Below are 6,354 nucleotides of genomic sequence, written 5' to 3' on the forward strand. Positions count from 1 at the left end.
ACGTGGCTTCCTGCTCTAGCCACCACACTCTCTTCTCTCCTCTGACCATAAACATCACCATGCACATGGGACTACTTGACACTTTTCATAAAAGTATCAAAAGATCATTTGTACTTTATATTTGCCTAGATAATTCTGTGCTTTAGCTAAAACACAGCAGGTGATCCATTTGGTAGGGCACTAGAGTGGGTTTCAGAAGACTGGGGTGCTATTCCTGCCCCTGCCACAGAATCACTTAACCTCAAATTTTCAATGGTAGCCACTGGTTTTGGGTGTTCAAAGTGAGATACTATCAGCAGGGCCGGCTGCAGCTTTTTTGCTGCCCCAAGCGGCGAAGCAGGGGAAAAAAAAAAAAAAAGATAAAGCCAATTGGCGGCACTTTGGTGGCAGCTCAATCGCGCCGCTCCATTCTTTGGTGGCAGTTCAGCAGCAGGTCCTTCACTCCCTCTCTTCCTCTTTGGCAGCACTTTGGCGGCAGCTCAAAGAGGAAGAGAGGGACTGCGGGACCCGCTGCCGAATTACCGCCGAAGACCCCGATGGGCCGCCCCAATAGCGGATGGAATGCCGCTCCTTTGTATTGGACGCTCCAAGCATCTGTTTCCTTAGCTGGTGCCTGGAGACGGCCCTGGGAAAGGGCATTTCCTTCCTAGGTTATATTGGCGGTGAAAGAACAGAAAGTGACTAACTGTTACAAAGTGTTGGAACTCTTGTCTAAAAGGTAACTGGTCTTTATTAAAGGGGCCATGATTTCTGCTAGCCAGGCCTCCATTAAATTAGCAATAGAATAAAAACATGTTTTCATGCTACTTTTTAAGAGAGATGGAAGAAAATCAAAGCAGCACTTATTTTATTTCATTTTACTTTTTCACAAGTTTTTCACCTCAGCAGATTTAGGTCCAATTAAAGGCAAAGTTTATTGACTTCAGTGGTATCTTGCCAGCAGAGAGTCTGGCCACAAATCTTGGTTCAAGTCACAAGCAGGGGTGGCTCCAGGCACCAGTGCAGCAAGCACATGCCTGGGGTGGCAAGCCGCGGGGAGGCAGCCTGACGGTCACTGTGAGGGCGGCAGACAGGCAGCTTTCAGCAGCGTGCCTGCAGGAGGGCCGCCGGTCCCACGGCTTTGACAGCAATTCGGCGGCGGGGACGCCAATGGAGAGGCACTGGCGGACCTCCCGCAGGCACGCTGCCGAATCCGCGTGACCAGTGGACCGCCTGCAGGTGCGCCGCCGAAAGCCACCTGCCTGCCGTGCTTGGGGTGGGAAAAAACATAGAGCCGCCCCTGGTCACAAGGGAAAATTAGTTTGGTGGCATCACCTTAATCCTTAGTGGATATTGTGACAAAGTTCCTCCTCTACCTTGGTGGGTCCTGCACTTATTTGGCAGATTTGCTCACCTCAATGATCTTCCCCACAGTCTGGGTCAACTTCTCCTGTGTCTGATCAGGAGTTGGGAGGTTTGGGGGGAACTCAGGCCCGCCCTCTCCTCCGGGTTCCAGCCCAGGGCCCTGTGGATTGCAGCTGTCTATAGTGCCTCCTGTAACAGCTGCATGACAGGTACAATTCCCTGGGCTACTTCCCCATGGCCTCCTCCAAACACCTTCTTTATCCTCACCACAGGACCTTCCTCCTGGTGTCTGATAACACTTGTGCTCAGTGATTTCCCCAGGAATTGAAATTAGGGGGGGTGTTCGAATTTACAGGGGGGGTGTCAGGACCAATGAGATATATAAAAGAGATATGAATAAAGTAAATGTTTTGTTAGGATTATGCAAATTTAACATAAGAATAATGCAAGTTACACCAAAACACATAACAGGTCTAGATTTCTAAAAAATATATACATTTAAAAAAAGTATTTAATTTAAATTGACTTTTGAAAAGTAAGCCATCATAGGGTAAGAGGGAAGATCCTCTCATGGATCAGTAACTGGTTAAAAGATGGGAAACAAAGGGTAGGAATAAATTATCAGTTTTCAGAATGGAGAGAGATAAATAGTGGTATCCCTGAGGGGTCGGTACTGGGACCAGTGCTGTTCAACATATTCATAAATGATCTGGAAAAATGGGTAAACAGTGAGGTGGCAAAATTTGCAGATGATACAAAACTATTCAAGATAGGTAAGTCCCAGGCAGACTGCGAAGAATTACAAAGGGATCTCATAAAACTGGGTGACTGGGCAACAAAAATGGCAGATGAAATTTTATGTTGATAAATGCAAAGTAATGTACATTGGAAAACAATCTCAACTATACATACAAAATGAAGGAGTCTGAATTAGCTGTTAACACTCAAGAAAGATCTTGCAGTCATTGTGGATAGTTCTCTGAAAACATCCACTCAGTGTGCAGCGGCAGTCAGTGATTCCTAACATTCTGTTTGCTTTTTTAAAAAGAACGTGTACAGTCCACTTCAACGGATGTAGCCCACAAAAGCTTATGTTCTTTTTGCAATACAGACTAACACGGCTGCTCCTCTGAAACCTTTGCTTTTTTAAAATAAGACAGAAAATATCATATTGCCTCTATATAAATCCATGGCACATGTACACCTTGAATACTGTGTGCAGATCTGGTTACCCTATCCCAAAATGCAAAAATCTGTTAGTCTATAAGGTGCCACAGGATTCTTTGCTGCTTTTACAGATCCAGATTAACACGGCTACCCCTCTGATACTTGACATATTTTACCATACACTGTATAAGCTTTTAAAGTGTGTATTAATGTTTCAGTTTAAATTCAGATTTCCAGACAGTCACTAAATTGGTATGTAACTAGCTCACAAAACTTGGGGGGGTGTTGGGAAAATTCAGGGGGGGTGTACACCCCCCCTGGGGGGGTGTAGGGAAATCACTGCTTGTGCTCCTTAGTCCTCCAGCAGCACAGCCTCTCACTCTCAGCTCCTTGTGCCTCTTGCTCCCAGCTCCCCCTCACACACACACTTCCTCTCCTCTGACTCTCCCTCGCCTGACTGGAGTGAGCTCCTTTTTAAACTCAGGTGCCTTGATTAGCCTGCCTTGATTGGCTGCAGGTGATCTCATCAGCCTGTCTGCCTTAATTGGTTCTAGCAGGTTCCTGATTACTCTAGTGCAGCCCCTGCTCTGGTCACTCAGGGAACAGAAAACTACTCATCCAGTGACCAGTATATTTGCCCTCTACCAGACTCCTGTACCCCACTGGTCTGGGTCTGTCACAATATATATTGATATTGCCAAACCATATTTTAGCACAAATCAAAGTTGTTTTCCTGGAGAAAACAAGGTCTAGAATAACAGATTGGTTGAAGGGCAGGATTTCAGTGCATTTGGCAAAGTTTTGTGGAAAAAACTGCATAGCACCCTAGCTACAAATTTAGGACCTGATTCAGGAAAGCATTCCTACTCAGAAAAACTTGTAAGCAAATGTTTAAGCCTCATTAACTTTAGTACTTTTCTGAATGGGCCTTAATTAGTATTGAGCTTTCTCCCCCATGTATGCTGCTGCATCGTATCAATCTTATCTATTTTTTTTCACATAGTCCAAACAAACAGGGTTTTTGCCGCCCCAAGCAAAAAATTTTTTGGCTGCCCCCCCTTTTTTTCATGCCCCCCGGCACCTCCCCAACTCCACCCCTTCTGAACCCCTTTCCCAAATCCCCAGCCCCGACTCCTCCCCCGGTGTGCAGCATTTCCCTCCCCATTGCTTCCTGGGGGCCCCCACGACCTCCCACCCTAGCTCACCTCTGCTCCGCCTGCTCCCCCCGGTGTGCCACCACTCCGCTTCTCCCCCCTCCCTCTCAGGCAAGGGAGGGCGGAGAAGCAGAGCAGCAGCGCATTCAGGGAAGCAGGCGGAGCAGAGGTGAGCTAGGGTGGGGGGGGGCGCAGGAAGTAACGGGGGATAGAGGAACCACTCCCAGCTCCAGCTCACCTCCGCTCCACCACTGCTGCCTCCCCCAAGCGCCTGCCGCTGGGCTTCTCCTTCCTCCCTCCCAGCCTTGCTGCAGGAAACAGCTGTTTCGCACGGGGCAAGCCTGGGAGGGAGGGGGGAGAAGAGAAGTGGCGGCCTGGCGCTCAGGGGAGCCGGCGGAGGCGAGCTGGGGCGGCAAGTGGGGGCGGCGGGGGCCCGCGCCAGAATGCCGCCCCTAGAAATGTGCCACCCCAAGCACCTGCTTGTTTTGCTGGTGCCTGGAGCCGCCCCTGCAAACAAATATGCCTGTTAGGGCTCAGGAGAGGAGAAACATCATAGCGGTGGATCCAATTTGTGGGAATTTTTTCAAATGCAGTTTGAAAGTCATCTGCACTGTCTTCTACTCTTCTGTCTCATTGGCATTTTTCTGTTTGTTTAATCTTCAAGTTAATCAAACTCAGTGCAGAGTAAGCCACATATTCATGTTACAGGAATATTAATAATTATTACAGGCCTGATGTGCAATCCTTAGTCTTGGTGGTGAGCACTTACTTGTCGAGCAAACCCATTGATCCAGATTCTCAGCTGAAGTAAAAGGAGCTATGCCAGTTTACACCAGATGAGCATGTGCCCCATTGACTTCAGTCGGACTATCCATGGGCAGAAATACTCCCCAAGAGGAATAAGGATTGTACAGTGAACCCTATATCACTATTTAAGAGTCAAGCAACTAACAATACCAAAAAGATAAAAATCAGCTCTTGAAATTCTGACTATCTGTGTCTTGTATCAGCAGTGATTGTCTGTAGATCCAATTTCTTTGTTCAAATGTTTAAACTATGAGCAGGATACCCCCATGTTTTAGAAAGTAAAATAATGCATTGGTTCCAAAGTTAATTACTGAAGGTTATACTGAAAAATCTTACTAAACTGGAATGGCAAACTGTCCCTAATATTTGGCTTTGACAAAGCAAATTGCAGATGATAGGTAAAGCATACCAAAGGACCATTTGGTAAGTAATAACAAGGCCCATAAGAAAAAAGGAGAAGGAAGGGCAAATGTCAGTCCCTCCCAGCTCAGTTACAGCTAAAATACCCTGCCTTGCATCACAAAATAAAAATTTCCTGGACTCTTCTGCGGTATTTTGATGACAAAAATCCCCAACAAAACCTGAATCTGGGGCATTACATTGTGTCAAACATCTGTCCAAGGGTGATTAATGCTGTTTCATTTAAGGATATATTACTATTGCTGGGTGTATTGCTGTTACATTATACATTGCACACTGATGGCTGCAGACATTCATGCTGACACTTAGTGCACCCAAAGACTATACAAATTTAAAGAGAATTTAAAACAGTAAGGCTGAGTATTAATTTTTAAAATCCTTACCTGGCATTGCTTTCACTCTTGGTTTCCTTCAGCAGCAATAGCTTTTTTGTTCAAAAGGATTGTTAATTACAGCTTTTTTTTTAAATGGATTGTAGTGATAACTACCTCCTCATTTTTACAGTTATTTCCAAAATACAGTACCATGCTCCAGAAACAACCCTCTCCCTCAGCTCCCCCTGAAATAAACAAATGTTACTTGAAACCCAAGGATGGAAACAGTATCATGGAAGCATTCTAAAAATTAAAGCTCGCTCTGAACTGTTTACATTTCTTTTAGCTCAATGCACTAGCGTTAATTTGTCTCTAACATTTACTGTAGTTTTAATTTCATTCTTTATAATTTATCTCACTTAGGTCCCAGCCCTGAAAAGACTTCTGAATTCACTAAGACTACTGACAGTGCATAAAGTTAAGCACGTGCATAAATCTTTGTAGAACTGAGGATTTAAAGTGCAACTCTACTGTAACCCAGTGAGCCTCCCTCCCGCAGCAGCTACCCCCCCTCTGCAGCTAACCCCGCCTGGGAAGCCCGCCCCAGCTCACCTCCGCTCCGCCTCCTCCGCTGAGCACGCCAACGCCGCTCTAATTCTCCTCCCCTCCCAGGCTTGTGGCGCTGATTGGAGGAGAATTAGAGCGGGGGCTGTGTGCTCAGCAGAGGAGGCAGAGTGGAGGTGATCTGGGGCGGGGAGCGGTTCCCCTGTGCACCCCCCCTGTTACTGCAGGTGGCCCTCCCCGCTTCCCCCTGCCCCAGCTCACCTCCACTCCACCTCCTCGCCTGAGTGGGCTTTTAGGCGCCTTCAACCACTAGGCGTCCTAGGCGGCCGCCTAGTTCGCCTAGTGGTTGCACCGGCCCTGATCATTATGCAGGTCTGGGATGACGAGCAGTGGCTGCAGAACTTTTGGATGCGGAAATTGTGTGCAGAGCTTGCCTCAGGACTTTGGCGCAAGGATACCAAAATGAGAGCAGCCTTCTCAGGGGAGAAGAGTGTGGCGATTGCTGTGTGGAAACTGGTGACTCCAGACTGCTACTGGTTGGTTGCGAATCAGTTTGGAGTCGGGAAGTCGATTGTTCGGGCTGC

This window comes from Mauremys mutica, chromosome 1, assembly GCF_020497125.1.
Source record: "Mauremys mutica isolate MM-2020 ecotype Southern chromosome 1, ASM2049712v1, whole genome shotgun sequence".
Taxonomy (NCBI): Eukaryota; Metazoa; Chordata; order Testudines; family Geoemydidae; genus Mauremys; species Mauremys mutica.